The 15,446-nt window shown below is 50.4% G+C and overlaps 1 protein-coding gene across 7 annotated transcripts in view; it reads right to left on the bottom strand.

Moving 5' to 3' along the window:
- Positions 1-13,843, bottom strand: part of PPFIBP2 (PPFIA binding protein 2) — a 157,935-nt gene extending 144,092 nt beyond the window's left edge. For 2 of the 7 annotated variants that reach the window (XM_047876793.1, XM_047876796.1), the window contains exon 1: positions 13,554-13,841. The gene's annotated coding sequence lies outside the window, so the exon portion shown is untranslated. Of the gene's footprint in view, positions 1-13,553 lie in introns of all 7 variants that reach the window. The other 5 variants (XM_047876798.1, XM_047876799.1, XM_047876792.1 and 2 more) reach the window with 4 other exon arrangements.
- Positions 13,844-15,446: the final 1,603 nt, after the last annotated feature.

The following is a 15,446-nucleotide window of genomic DNA, read 5'->3' as shown; positions in this document are numbered from 1 at the left end:
AGAGAGCCTAGACTACAAGGGAACTGCCTGGCCTGGACTTTTCGGGGCTGAGCCTTTGGACAAGGCCAATCAAGCCTCCTGCACTGACTGTGTTGGGCCTACCTTCCTCTCCTGGTGCCTCGGCAGGACCGGCAGTGACTGCCTCTCTTACCTCACCAGGACACGGAGGCTTGTTCACTGAGGATTTGGGAAACATCCTGTCATAGGCCAAAGCGTATCCCCCTCCCCAAATTCGTATGTTGAAGTCCCAACACCCAGTACCTTAGAAGGTGACTATCTTTAGAAGCATACTCTTTAAAGAGATAATTAAGTTAAAACGAGGTCATGGGGGTGGACCCTAATCCAACATGACTGGTGTTCTCATAAGGACACAGATGGGTACAGAGGGAAGACCATGTGAGGACACAGGGAGATGACCATTTACAAGTCAAAGACAGAGGCCTCAGAGGAAACCAAGCCCACCGACACCTTGATCTTGGACTTCCAGCCTCCCGCCTGAGAAACAACACATTTCTGTCATTTAGTCCAGCTAATCTGTGTGTGTTGTTATGGCAGGGCTAACAAGCTAGGACCCGCCCCGTTCTGATCCCGGACACACTAACCTGCGGACACAGGGCCTCCTCTCCAGAGATGTGGGGCCCTGTTCCCCATCCCTATCAGTCTGAGGAAGACTTAAACAACATCCAGGTAGGGACAGTTCCTCATAGTCCTTTATCTATCTTTGCAAGTCAGCTCCAAATGGGACATGACCAGGGATCAAGGCCAGACTTTGTTGGGCTTCAAGGAGGAAACTCTGAGACGTGGCAGCTGACTGGCTCTTAAGCTGCATTCAAGGAGCTAAGTGCCCTGGGCCCAGCTGTCTGTCTCCTCTTCAACCCAATTCAACAACTCCAGCATGTGATGGGGGGAAGGAGGGCAAGGCCCAGGGCACTAATCTCAGCTCACCTATCACAAGACATTTGCCCCTGACAGCACTTAGGCCAGAGTGATGTGGGTGTTTTCCTGAGAAAAGTGATCCAGGAATCTGCCATTGCACACATACTCCTGCAGACCAAAGACAAGCCAGCTAGAGAATTCCCTTCTCCCGGTGCCCAAGAGGTCTCACTCCTGGAAGTCAGTCGGTCTGATCCCCGGGTGGTGGGAGCATCTGCAATTGCTCCTGGGGGCCTCTCTCCATATTTCTCACTTCTTGTCCATAGATCAGGGCTATTTCCCATGGGAGATCCCCCAGCAGTTTCTCAGATTCATAGTGAAAGGGTAGAAAGGACCCACAGCAGGGGCAGGAAGTACCAACAGGAGATCCCTCCTGCCCCCTGCCACCCCTGTTCCAAACTCCGAGCTCCTGCACTCCTTCCCATGCCCCTGAGGAAGGAGCGGAGCAGGGGGAGGCAGTAGAATGAGTCCAAGCTTTGCAGTCAGACTTGCGTTTAAATCCTGGCTTTGCTCCTTAGAGCTGGGTTAGTTTTTGATCTTGGGTAATAGATATTAACCTCTCGGGTTACTATGTAACGGAGATAATAATACCTGCCTCACACAGGGCTGGTCGGAGGGTTACGAGAGAGGACAGAGTAAACCACCCCGCTCAGTGCCCGGCCCAGTAGATTTGCAACACGTTGCCTCTCTCCTCTCAGAGAACATGTCCCTAAGTGCACTATTCCAGAAGATGGACTTGGCCAAGACCTCTTATCAGGCCCTAACTGCTAGGGTTAGGGGAAAAAATACATGACACTGACTCCCTTTGAGAAGTTACCAAATTCCCTGGAGCCAGCCCCCAGTTAGGCAGACCCTGGGGCTACAAACACAGCACACGTGCGCCAAACTTTCTGTGATTCTCTAGCAGTATTGGACAGAAAGGTCCAGGCCACCAAGTCTTCCAGAGCAGAAAGTGTCCCACTGATCTTGTGCTTACTCTTAGAGCCCCTTGGCAGCTTTCTCAGCCATTCCACCAGGGTCTCTCAGGCACCTCACTTTGGGACAGTGAGCAGGCAGGGTTTATGTTGTTCATGGGCCAGGCAGGCACCTGGCAGAGAAGTCACAGCCGGGAGATGGATTTGGGAGACCCCAAACATGGAGGCTGAAGCTGAAGCTGGGCTCCTGGGGTTGGGGGCAGGAAGGGCCATGTCCTGACCACATTCATGGAGCGGGAGGTCCCTGGCCCTGGGCACTGGTGTCAGGAGAGCCCATTTAATTCAGAGGTGGCTTTGACAGAAGATGGTCAAGTTGTCCTGGTGGCCGAGAGGCCTCACAGTTGCTCCCTGTGGACATCACACTCTCACAGAACACCTATCTATGGCCAAACGGGCAATTGCTCCTGGGATTACTTAGGAAAGGTTGCCATACGCGGTGTGTGACAGTGATGCAACAAGACGTGGGTCTCATGTAGCCTGTGGAAGCCTTCTCACGCCATCCCTCATTCAACTGTTGCTAGATTTATTTAAAATTCTCTTTCAGGGGCACCTGGGTGGCCTAGTCAGTTAAGTGTCTCACTTCAGCGCTGGTCATGATCTCACATCTCGTGAGTTCAAGCCCCACATTGGGCTCTGTGCTGACACCTCACAGCCTGGAGCCTGCTTCAGATTCTGTGTGTCTCTCTCTTTCTCTGCCCCTCCCCTCTCTTGCTCTCTCTTGAAAATTATGTGGTTTTTACAATAAATTTCATATTTAAAAAAATAAAAAATAAACGTTAAAAAGAGTAAAAAATAAAATAAAATAAAATTCTCTTTCAAATACAAATAACCATGATGTTTGAGGACTAGATTCATGACCCTGGAGCAGCCCTTAACAGTTTTCAAAGTGCCTGATTAGTAGGCAGGACACAGAGGGAGGGCACTGTCCCACCTGAAGTCTCCTGTTAACATGAGATCCCGAGTCTCTGCAGCCCAGATATTACCCAATCTGTACCCAGCCTCCCTAAGGTGGTCTTCTCAGGCTTTCTTTCCAGGCTGAGGGGAAGCGTCCCATTGGGCAGCCCGAAGGACCCCGGGTCCACCCTAAAGAAGAGGCTGTGGCTGGATCTGGGTTCTGAGCTCTGGCTGTACGGCCAAGCTGAACAGAGAGGATGGGGCCCTGGGTAGACAGGCACAATCAGCAATAAGGACTGGCTGGCTCTATAGCATACAGAATAAGGAAGGAGCCCAACTTCAGCAGGCAGCCACCACCAGTGCCCACCTGCTCAGAGCCTGAACACGCTTGGTGGAAACGGTGCTCTCCTTTCACACAGGCACCCCAGCCCCCACTCGACACCCCTGCACAGGCAGGCTCCCAGCCAGTTTACTGAACAGTGTTGGCCTCTCTCCACCCCCACACCCCTACCTGGGTTACTGCCGAGGTTTCTCCGACTCTAGTCCCTCACCCCACCTTCCAACCCAATCCAGAGCACCATCTTACCTATCCCTTTACGGCTGACACCCTGGGGTCTCCAACAGATGAGGTGGGTTGTAGGCAACTTGTCACTAATGATAAAGTAGCTAAGCCAAGAGGCTTTTTGTAGAAATTAGATTAGATTCCAGGTTATCTTGCCCCATTCTCATGTACTTTATAGAGTGGGAGAAATCCAGCCAGGAAATCAGCAATTGCCTATGGTGCTCAGGAAGTAACAGTTTCTATGGCACCACGGAACTATGCAACTTCCTACTATTTTAGAGACTTACTTCCAAATAGGTCTTTGTGTGTGTACATATATACTTATTGGGGCTGGCTGTGTATCCTTAACAATCTGGTCACGTCCACCAAGTGCTTCTCACAGGTTAATGTCATCCGACACATGCAGACTGACCATCTTCCCACCTCAACATGAAGAATTGGATCTTCATGGTAAATTTAAGACTCTGAATAATCTGACCTCTCAACATGGTGGCAAGATAGAGTGGAAAAAACATGGGTTTGAGGATCAGGTAGACCAGGTGTAAGTCTTATTTCAGCCTCTTGCCAGTTAGGGAACCTTAGGAAAGTCACTTTTCCTGCTGGGTGAAAGCCCTGAGAGGCCCCTGTGAGATGTACATCAGCACAGATGGCTCTGTGCTCGGTCCCTGACGCCCGGCGGGGACTTAATAAATGAGGATTTCCAGTCCCAGTTACCCATATAACCCCATTCCTCAGTTGTAGCCAAAGCAAACCCCTGGCTGTTGTCTGCAACCGCCCCTTAATTCACCATCCCCACACCTTCCTTTGTGCGTTGCTGTTCCCTGAGCCAGAAATGCCCTTCACCCAGAGGAAGGGGAGTCTCTGTTCCCCATCTTTCCTTCCAGACACATCTCAAATGCCACTTCCTCAGCAAGCCAGGTACCCCAAACGCTTCTTTCTCTGAATGTTCTCTCTGTGGTTTGGTCATTATTGCCTGTTTTGAGAAAGGAGCACACTCCTTAAGTGCTATCCAAGCAGAGGACATGTCTCACTCCTCTCATGTTCCCATCATCCCAGTCCTCAGCATAGAGGATGGTCAAAAATCATTCAGTGCCTGAAATAATAAATGAGGTCACAAGTTTATTGCCTCCAGAGTACTTAGAATTATGCTCTACCTCTGCTCCTGAAAGGGGGACTTTCCTTAGATCCAGTGGGCCAGTTCTGACTTTAGGGCGTCCCTGGCCTCCCTCCCTGCCAACCAGGCCAGGATAGCGTGCCCCACAGGCATCCACGTTGCTTAACCACAACACTCTCCATCCTCCGCCCATACACCCCACCCAAAACCTCAGCCTACTTGAATAAGGCCCTGCTGCCCACAGCCCTTCCCCAGCTCCTTTTAGGGCTGGAAGCTCGCTCTGCAGCCCAGGCTGCAGACAGACAGTCAGACTTCCCAGTGTCGTGCCCAGTGCCTTCCTGGATGTCTCCTTCCTATACCTGCCATCCCCTCTTGGATGCTGTGAGCCAGTGCCTCAGACCACATGGCCCAGGTTCTTCAGATGCCAGGATGCTGTGTTCTCAAAATCTTCAAGGCGTGACCATGAGTCTGTAAGAAACTTCGAGCCCCGGATAGGTGGCTGAGCCAAGGTAGGCAGGAACAGAGAATGCACAGAGTCTAATCACTTCTTTGGGGTCACAGCTTCAGAGTTTCAGGCCACAAAGCTTTTCTCCCAAACCCTGTTACAGGCAGGACTTTGGCCTGTGGCTTGGGACAGAGAAAGTCCTGCAGAGTTTGCAGCCACCCCCTCCTGGCCTCCAGCCTTCATCCCACCCTGCGTTTGCTGCAACTCATCTCTGCTCAGAAGCCAACTATCCCCCACAGTCCTGCCGTTCTCTTAGTTAGACCTCCCAGCAAATCTGCCTCCCCTACTATTTTGCAAACTTCTCTCTAACCAATACCGCTTGGACAACGCCCTCTTTACATAGACCACAACACAGGCTATAAGACTGCTGCCTCCCCCTAAAGATCAGCGTGAATTCTGTGGAATTTCTTACATCAGTGCGAAATGAAATCTGCCTCTTCTCTAATTCTCTCTCCCATCACCACCATGGACTCCCAACTCTGCCCTCTGAGCAACACACAACAAGATAGGTCCGACCTGAAAATCAGTCATGGCCCTGGTGTCTTCCTGTCAGTTCTCAAGTCCTTTCAAACCTTGCAGAGCACAGACTCCAGCTTTGCAGCAGAGAGCATCTCTCCTCCTACTCCCAGCGTGTGGTGTGTCCAGCCTTGGCCAGTGCAGGCTAGTGGGATGATCTTCTAGCAAGGTCTAAAGCCAGGACTTCTATTAATGCAACCAGGCTAAGGCAACCTATATGGGCTTTTCCACATGGTCAGGTAGGAAACTCACACCATTGATTTTTGGAGTCTGCAGGCAGGACTCTGCACCTCCCTGCCACATGCCACATCTCACAGAGCTGATTTGGGTGCTCAGCTTTCTCTGCTGCTTTCATCCTATACATGGGTGACCAGCCATCTGAAACCAGGCTGCCATGTACTTCTGCCTTATGAACTCCCTGCTCACCTTCACCAGGGCTGCCCCTTCCGTGTCACACCTAGAGGCCCAGAGAACGCTACTTGCTCCAAAGTTTCAGAATAAGCCCGCTAGATGATATAAATCACTCTTCTTGACAATGCAGTTTTTTCCGGGCTTCCTGAGAAGAGGATGACATGGGATGAGCCAAGCACCACAGGCAACACGGTAAGTGCATCCTCTCATTTCATCATCACAAGAACCAAATGAAATAGGCTTATTATTGTTCCCATTTAACAGATGAGGAACTTAAAGCTCAAAGCAGTGACAGAAAATCTGTGTACAGGGGGATTTAAGGGGGATTTAAAGGGAGGCCTGTCTGGTTCAAAGTCCATACTCTAGAGCTAGCAGGGACCTCGGAGATCAGGGAGGCCAGGTCCTCATGGTGGAGAACACCTGCTGCCCGCCATGCTGGAAGGAGGGGGATAGGCAGGAATCAGTTTCCTCATCTCCAGAAGCAGGACAATAATCCCCGCCCGAGGCACTATGCAGTTCCAGTGAGCTGGCGTGGCGAAAACCTAGACGGACGCACAGGGTGGTTGTTGTTGTTACCGGGTGAGCGGCACTGCATAGAAGAACCAGATGTCTTGGCTGGTCACAGGAAGAGCTTATGTAATAAAACTTTTTCATGACATCCAGTCAAGGTCAGGTGTCAGAGCCAAGAACTATTCCTTTTCTTTGGTAAAATGTTGAATTAAGAAGAATCTTCCTTTCCCGTCCAAATTCAAGTTCTAACGTCTCCCCTCCCCCTACTGCAATCCTCTCTCTCCAGTCCTCCAGCCACCACCACCCCCCCCCTTACCTGACCTGGTTGCTTACTGAATCTGGAGTTCGACACCACATCCCTGGTACACCCAAGATAGTCCTGTCACCCCAGGACCCCACCCAGCATTTGTCTGCCTCCTTTCTCTCTCGAGTGTCCCAATTTGGACAATAAATTAAATCTAAAACTCTGGGTCTTTTTTTAAAAAATCACTTCTCTGGCACGTATTTGCCTCCCGTGAAATGGGAATAATATCACCCACCTCATGAGACAAGCCCTTTGTAAACCCCATCAAAGCCGGAAGCCCCCCATATCCTTCTTCTGGAGGCAGCTTTCCGTGGGGCCAGTCTGCCGACACCTCTTTTGCCTTGGTGAAGCCACGCAGTGTCCAGCTAGCTATTCCTGCAAAAACCTCTTTGATTCAGGGGAATCAAGGCCCTGTGTTGGGAGAAGGACTGTTGCCCCTGAAGAGAGTGGAGTTGCCACGAGTGCATGTAAGAAACAAGGGTAACTGATTCTTGGTGTTCCTGGCCTCAGCTGTGGCTCTGCCCTCCTCTCTTCCCTAATCCCTACAACAGACCTTTGGCTCCTATACAACTACCTCTTTCTCTCTCTCTCTTTCCCTTCCTTCCTTTCTTTCCTCCTTCCCACCCTTCCTTCCTTCCTTCCTTCCTTCCTTCCTTCCTTTCTCTCTCTCTCTCTCTCTCTCTCTCTCTCTCTCTCTCTCACACACACACACACACACACACACACACACACACACACACACATGGTTTATCAACCTTAAGAGTTCCTTTTGGCAGAGATTTCTGGGCTTTTCTGCCAGAAGCAGGTTGGAGAAGCTTGCTAAGACTTCTTGGGATAGCAGTGCAGTCATAAGGGTGGCCCTCCCAGTTAGAGTGGTCCCTGCCCAGCTGAGAGGCCCAGCTACATGTGACTGGTACATTCCAACCATGCACACAACTCACTGTGGATTTACGTTTTCACCTGGGAGTCTGGGCAGGAGTTCTGACTATGCCCACTGAGCAGACTCCCAGCAACCAGCAAGCAGTGGCTATCCCTGAGCAGACAGAGATCAACCCTAGGATTTTGGATGAACCCTTCCTTATGCCTGTCCTCATCACCAGGAAGAAACAGATATACCCAAAGCAGAGCCGCCTGAGACCGGCTCAGCAGCTATAGGCCTGAGGAGAGGCCAGGCTGCCATCAATTCCCCTGAACAGCCTCACCTGGGTTAAGAATCTGTTCTTGGAGATTTGTCAGAAGGCCCTCCACCCACTCACCTCTGCATAAGTCATTCCTGAGTCATTCCTGGACAACCCAAGTCCCAAGTCTGCAATCCATGGCTATCCTTGATTCTTTACCATGGATGAGAAGGCCCTGCACCCATTTTAGTATCAGTAAAAATAAATTAATTAATTAATTAATAGCACAAAAACAAAAAATCAAAACAAGATAAGGTAGAAACTTCCCAGAGATCCAGCTGCATAATTCAAAAGAGCCAGGAGGCTTGACAAGTTTTCCCTCGAAGTTGAACCCCAGGCTTCCTTGTCTTTGTTTTCACTTGGCAATTACCACATACCAGGCAATAATCTAAGTGTTTGACATGCATTAGCCCAGCTCTGTCTTAGCAAACTAAGGTGACGCTGTGCCATGGCAAAGGCAGGACCTGTCCTTGGGAGGCTGGAGAGTGAGGGACCTGGCCAGACAGAAAGGTGTGGAAGGGAGAGAGGAGGAGGAGAGGAAATCCAGCCTCAGGGTCACTGAGTCTCCAGGCATCAGTCAGATTCTAGATAAGGTCTTCTCCCCTCCCCTGACAGCTATGGCCCTCCGCCATCCATCTGGCCCCCTGACACTGGTCCTACTCACAGCCCTCTGCTTGGAGGAACCAGGTCCCTAAGGCTGGATGCCTTCCCCAGATGGGTGCCACCCACCACCCCCCACTCCAACACTGCACAGGCCACTTCTCGGGACTGATTGGATGCGTCCCTAAACTTTGTCGGGGGGGTGGAGCAAAAGTGTGTGGGTTTTGGAATACATCTTTCCACAGAACTGACAGATTGGTGGTTGTATTCCCAGAAAAACCACTCGATACACATGTACCAACATGGAGCACTAACAAGTATGAGTGTCCATACCATAAAACACTCCCTACTTTCCATCAGCCCACATATAGTAGGCCATAGGACAGAAAGGAGGATGCATGAGCCTTCAAACCCCCATTGGCAATGGCTACAAACAGACTCCCTTCTGAATTCTTGACCTCTAAGATTCCAGCTTTAGCTGCTCTGCAGACTGAATTCACCCTAAACCTGGTCTTTTTCCCATTTTTCACTGCCTAATGGAATCTCCATCTGGACCTCTGGCAGCTCTTCTCTGGCCAACTCACAGTGCTACAAAGAGGCCCAGGCCACAGGGCCAGGAGGCCTGGCTTCTGCCACCAGCAGCAGGTGACCCTGCATAGGTTCCTTTGGGTAGCTTCACCATTCGTGTGTGTGTGTGTGTGTGTGTGTGTGTGTGTGTGTGTATGTGAGTGTGTGTGTGTGTGTGTGTGTGTGATATGAGAAACTACTCAAGGCTCTCTTCTGATTCCAAAAGGAATCAACCATCCTCGTTTCCCTTCCCCCTTCCAAGAATCTCCTCCTTGCTCTCATGCTACTAACAATGCCTCGTTCTTCTCCCAGCACATTAGCACAAAGTGTCAGTGTCCAATTTGATGCCTTTCCCTCTCCCTCAAATCCAGTCAGTCACCAAATCCTGCAGGATTTCTGGACAAGATCACTCACTCTCCATCTCTATTGCCATTGCCTTGATTTACACCCTAAGCTACCTCTATGGGTTATTCCAAGAGCATATTCTCACAGGGAGTTGCTCCTTGGTCCTGCAACCTGCCCTTTTCAGCCCTGAATCCTCCTGAAAGCAGAGAGTTCACCACGTGTTTTCCACACCAAAAGGCCTTCAATATCATGAGAAGAAAATGTCAATTCCTTAGCTTCAATACTCAAGGCCTTCCCTGACCTCTCCCCAGCCTAAGACTGCAGTCTCACCTCTCCCAGTGTCCCCTCCCCACTCCACCCTCTGACTCTAGCCATGTGGGACACTCCTCACTGGGCTTGTCCCAGTCTTTCAGGTTCTGTTCTTGTTTCTTCCCTCATCACCTGTGCAGAATAGCCTACTCTTTTCCCCTTTTACTGAAGCAGACATTGCAAAACCAGCCAGCTCCAGGCCCATGTTTATCACAAACTCTTCCTGGACATCTGCTAGATGTAGGGCTGCACACAAGAGTCTGGAGTGGGTGTGGACAGAGACACGCCAATAAGGCACCTCAGGACCATAGCGCAGTTCTCCAGTTGATGCTACATGTATGTACTAGAGAGAAGAGTAAAAGTGACTTGGAGGTGGGGGGAGGAGAGGTGCTTCAAGAGTTTGATCTGCATCCTGAAGTTAATAAGAGTCCGTTCAGCTCACGGGGCAGACAAAAAGCTTTCCAAGAAGAGCAAATAGTACATGCAAAGACAGAGAGGCACAAAAGATAGGATCTCTTGAGCTACTCGGTTTGGGGAACAGTGGAGATACAGCTGGCGAGCTAAATTATTGCCAGCCTTTGCAGAGCCTGGAAGGCCAAAGAAGGATGTTATACTTTATCCTATCAGGGAGGCAACCTATCCCATCTTGTGCAGACCTTCCATCCACAGATACGTTAACAGGGCCAAATGACTACATGACATGGAACATGGTGATTAAGAGCATGGTGTACAGTGAAGAGTCAGTTCTCTGTGTGCATAAGGGCATACGTGACAGACAGAGGAAATGAAAGCAAGAATTATAGAGGAGCACCAAAGTAAGAATTACCTAGGAGCACTAAGTAAAAATCTTAAATTTCCTGAAGACAAAGCTGTGTTAGCAGCCCCCTGGAAAATCGCAAGGCCTTGAGGAGATCTGGGTTTGAAGCTAAACAGATTGCATCTCCCAGATTATTTACTAAGTGGGTCAGAGATAAGAATGGGTGTCTTGAAGCTCTGCAAGGGCCAAGGAGACCTGGCTCTCAGAGTCTATAAGGGATATAGCCCACCTTTCTGAAACCACCTGTGGGCTCTTTGAAAACCGAGACACCTAGATGCCAGCAAGTGTTGAAACCAAAGACTGATGCCAGGAAACATAAAGTGGAACCACCACAAAGAGGAAGCAGGAAAAATAGTGACTCCAGAAAAAAACAAAGCTGCCAAAAGCTTCAGCCTAGTTGTGCCCGCACCAAGTGGTGACAATGTCACATCTCCCCCCACCCAAGTGTCGCCTCTCGAATGGGAGTGCACAGTCTGGGAACTTAATAAATGTCTAGATACCTCATTAGTTGCATTCATATTAGCTTTTCCTCCTTATATTTTGCAAGAGGGGATCAGCCAGAGGATTCTAAGCAGGGAAGTCATGAACAGGTTTGTATTTCAGAAAAAAAAAAAAATTGTGACATCCACGTTAAAACCAACTTCCGAATGTTATTATGTCAAATGGTAGAGCCTAAAGGGCATGCCATTCTTCTCCAAAGCTGAATTGTCTCGGAATCATTCCCCTATCCTCACTTCTGGAAGCAGTCCAGTCAGTCTGAAGACAGATACCACATACTCCCTGGCCCCCTGGCCCACAGATTCTATCTTTCCAAAGTCTCTCCCACCTGTCCCACTCAGGCCCAATAGAAGGCCTCACTGCTTCTATGCTGGTGGATTTTCAATGTCCTAACTGGTCCCTCCATCCCAGGGTCTTTCCCCTCTGCTCACTCCTTGCCACAGCCACAGTGGGCTAGAGCAGGCTCCACCTTGGCCTTCAGCAGCATCACCCTTGGGGGAACTTGGGAACACCATCCCAGACCCACTTCATCCAAACAGTTTAAAAGCTCCCCAGGTTTGCAAACCAAGGTCCTTAATCCTTGCCATAGATAGTGAAGAGCACCACCCTGGAATGTGTTAGAAAGGCAGATCAGGTTCCACCCCTGACCTAGGTAGGAATCAGAATCTGCATTTGAATTAAGACCCCCCTCGTGATTCTTAAGCTTGTTAAAGGTTGAGAAGCTCAGCTCCAAAGGGTTGCCTGACCATTCATTCCACAAATATTTACTGGATTTTCTCTCCGTCTGGCTAGGGGTTGGGAGGGTCAAGGGCCAAGGTCCTGGACTTTGAGAAGCTCACAGTCAATCCCTTGATTAAAACCTGTCACTGGCTCCATGCTTTCTAAGTCCAGACTTCTGCACCTGGCTTTCACGGCCCACTGGGGCCATGTTTCATCCTTGTCACCAGCTTTATTGTCTAGCACTTGCTCTGGGAGTCCAGTTAGACCACTTGCCACTTCTCATGACTAGCTGGTGCTTGCCCTGCCTACACAGATCTCAGCCCAGGTCATGCTCTACCCACCTCTGCCTGGAGACGCCCAGGAGAAATCCTCCGAGATGGATCACACACATCACCCCTTTCTTGAAATTATCCCAGATCTTCCTTCCCTGCTCAGGTGAAAGACAGGAATTCCCATAACTCTTTGCTCTTCCCTCCTTCAGGGCATTTGTCATTGTACTTAAAACCAGTGCATGGTCTTAAAACCAGTGCACCTGCCATAGCTACCCCAGTAAAGAAGAGACCATGATTCTCAGTTTGTCACCCCCCCCAGTAGCAATAAGCTAATAACTGGCACATCATCTAATTTCTAAGTAAGAATAATAATAATAAATGTATGAATAAAATCATGTATGAATGCAGTAAGAAATGCACTAATCTCTCTCATCTCCCACTTCATAGTTGTTTAAATATGAATTTAAGCAGAATACTAATGGGCTGCCTTCCAACCCCAAGAGAGAAATAATCTCGAAATCAAATAATATTTTGTTTTCCAGATACAAACAATAATCAAAGACTGAACATCTTGAAGATGAATTTTGTGCACAGCCAACTACCTTCCTGTAGTTGGGCATTTAACTTCACAAAATGCAACATACAATTTGGAAACACTTCCGATTTGTATTATAATCAATTAAGTAACTGGGAAAGGAAAGAGACAAGTGGAGAGAAAGATAGGAAGTAGACCAAAATATGCAAAGGGGGACCCACCGATACCAAATATCCAGCTGCTCTGAAAGCAAACTACAACACTCTGTGTTTGTTTTTTAAGAGGATTAAACACTAGTTAGAATACCTGTTTCAATCCTACACAAACTTTGGAAATTCTAGCTTTTAAATACATAATCTTATTTTCATTTGAAGAAAAACTGCGGGTCTGGAGTTGGGATGTCATGAGGGAGAGGAGAAGCCCACTTTTAAGTAGGACCATCCCCATCTGGCAGTCTCCTAGGACTGCAGTGGCTTGAGACTTTGATGGCATGTTGCATTTTTGCAATTAGAGTATAGAGTTAGTCTCAGTCGAGGCGTTGCATCTGACCACACTGAACAGATATGCTTGGGCAAAGAGACACTAAGCTGCCTGACCACCCCCCCCCGCCTTGTGCTCTCTAGTTACTCTGATGCTTCGGTGACATACCGCACAAAACTGAAGTGAATGACCATCCAGCGCATCTCCAGGGCCATGCTGGCACCTGCAGGGGCGCGGATTGTCCATGGATCCCAGGCAGGGTTGGGTGAAAATTCGAAGCAAATCCTCCTCGGGAGTTATACCCTCCTCCCAGTCTTCTGGCCAGAGAAGAGGAAGAGGGTTCCTGCCCTCGCATCTGGGACCCACTCTGGGGCCCTAACTGGCACTGACCCCCACTCCTCGAGTGGTTCTTGAATCTGGGGGCTTTCGGTTACCTAGGCAATGTACCCGCGGGGGGCTCCCGGCCCGGAACGCGCAGGGGACCTGGGGCGTGGGGACAGCCCACTGACCTGGGTGCTGGGCTCCTCTCCGGGCGGCTCAGGTGTGAGGGCCGCTCCCGTGTCCCTCCCACCTCCGAACATGAGAGCCGAGAACCGAGCTGCAGGCCACTGACCCACCGACCAACTGACCGACCAACCAGCGGACCGAGCGGCAGCGGCCGGGTCTGGAGCCCACGTGACGGGGGCGGGACCCACAGGAGGCTCGTCCCGGAGCCCCCGCTTCTCCCCGCCCTCCTTCCCCTGGGACCGCCCCTCCACTCCCCTTCCTTCTCGGGCTCCGCGGCGGTCCGCAGGGACCGGTCCGCCACCGGTTCCCTGTCCTTGGGGACCGGCCTCGTCAACTCCGCCCTTTCGAACCTGCCTTCGCCTAGTCAGCCCAGCCGTGGCCCCGCCCCCTGGACGGTGCTACAAGCCCCGCCTCCCTCAGACCACGCCCCCGTGAGCCCCGCCCCTCTCCTGTTGCCTCCCCGCCCTGCACCCTTCCGGTCCCGGAGACACCGACGGGCGGTTCCTGGCTCTGGTGCTGCCTGTCCCCTGGGCTTCTTCAGCCCTTCAGCACCATTCATTCCCCGGCCGTAGGAAATGAAAACGAGGAAGCAGAAAAGCAATTTGTATCTAGAGTTGCAAAGAGAGAAGCCACGGAAAAACCGATTGGAGGCACACCCAGAGTAGCAACACTTTGGGTGTCCGGACTTTCCGGACCCGTAGGATCCAGTCCAAGTTGAGGTTGGCCTGAAGGCAGCCTCATTCCCTGTCTCTGATCAACCCGTCTGGAAGGCTCTGCGTCCCACTGGAGTCCGGCTGCACTCGAACCCCGCGACCTGGCGTGGAGGTCCCCCTAGTGGTCAGCCCCGACTAAAGACACTTTGCGCCTTGTCTTGTGAACAGCTAAGGACAAGAAGCACTTACTTCTCTGTGCTCAGCACCAAGGTGGGGTTCCATAGGGCCAAGAGCTTTGGCGACTTCTGACCACAGGAATGAATTCTGGAATCAAGGCGGGACTGGGCTCTGGGGACTTAGTCCAACACCTTCCCCTACTGTATGGCCTGAATCCCCTTTGGTTGTGCTGGTAGGTTGTTGCCTTGCCTGGGCCTCCCAGGACCAGTTGCTCAGTTCAGCTGATTAAAATCCCTTTGGGCCGCAGATGGCATCTACACTGCACACTCTGGCATAGTCCCGAGCTCTGGCAGGAGTCACTACAGCCCTGGCCTCAGTTTTTATCTACATTTCTACAGGCTGGACAAACTCCGTAAGACACATCTTTTTTTTTCAAATTACCCTGGTGGTCTGAAATTACCAGTGTGCCCAGAAGGCTTTTACATGTGAACAGAATTGAAGCCACCCTGCAAATATGAGACTCTGGTCACTGCCGGAACCTGGCCAGAAGCAGACTAAAGGCAAAGCCAGCAGAGGAAGGCTGGGGCCCACAAGAGTTGTGTTACAGCAGGACACCCTTCAGTTCTCTTTCACTTCCTTAAAATAGCAGCAGAGGCTTTTGTAGACCTAGGCGCTATAGTTCACATGAGTTCATGGGTGTTTCCAAATCCCACATGTTATTGCCCCAGTGGACACACTGCCCTAGCCTCAGTCCCTAGAAAATGCTAATCTGCTCTCTGAATTATACAATTACTTTTTTTAAATTACCTTTAAAAATGGTGTAAGTCACTGGTTCTCAAGCTTATTCACAGTCTAGAACCATGTTGCTGGCGGGGGGGGGGGGGGGCTTAAAAAAATACAGCCTGGGTCCTACCTTCAGAGGTTCTGGTTTAATCATCTGGGAGTATGGCCTGGTATTAGGAGTTTTAAAAGCCCCTCAGGCGATTCTTACATGCAATCGAGTTTAACTACTGCTATAGGCCTTAGGGACTTTCATCCTGACTAAACTCCAACAAGAGACCTCAG

The sequence above is a fragment of the Prionailurus viverrinus genome, chromosome D1 (genome assembly GCF_022837055.1).
Source record: "Prionailurus viverrinus isolate Anna chromosome D1, UM_Priviv_1.0, whole genome shotgun sequence".
Lineage (NCBI taxonomy): Eukaryota > Metazoa > Chordata > Mammalia > Carnivora > Felidae > Prionailurus > Prionailurus viverrinus.
This window is presented reverse-complemented; position numbering and strand designations above follow the sequence as displayed.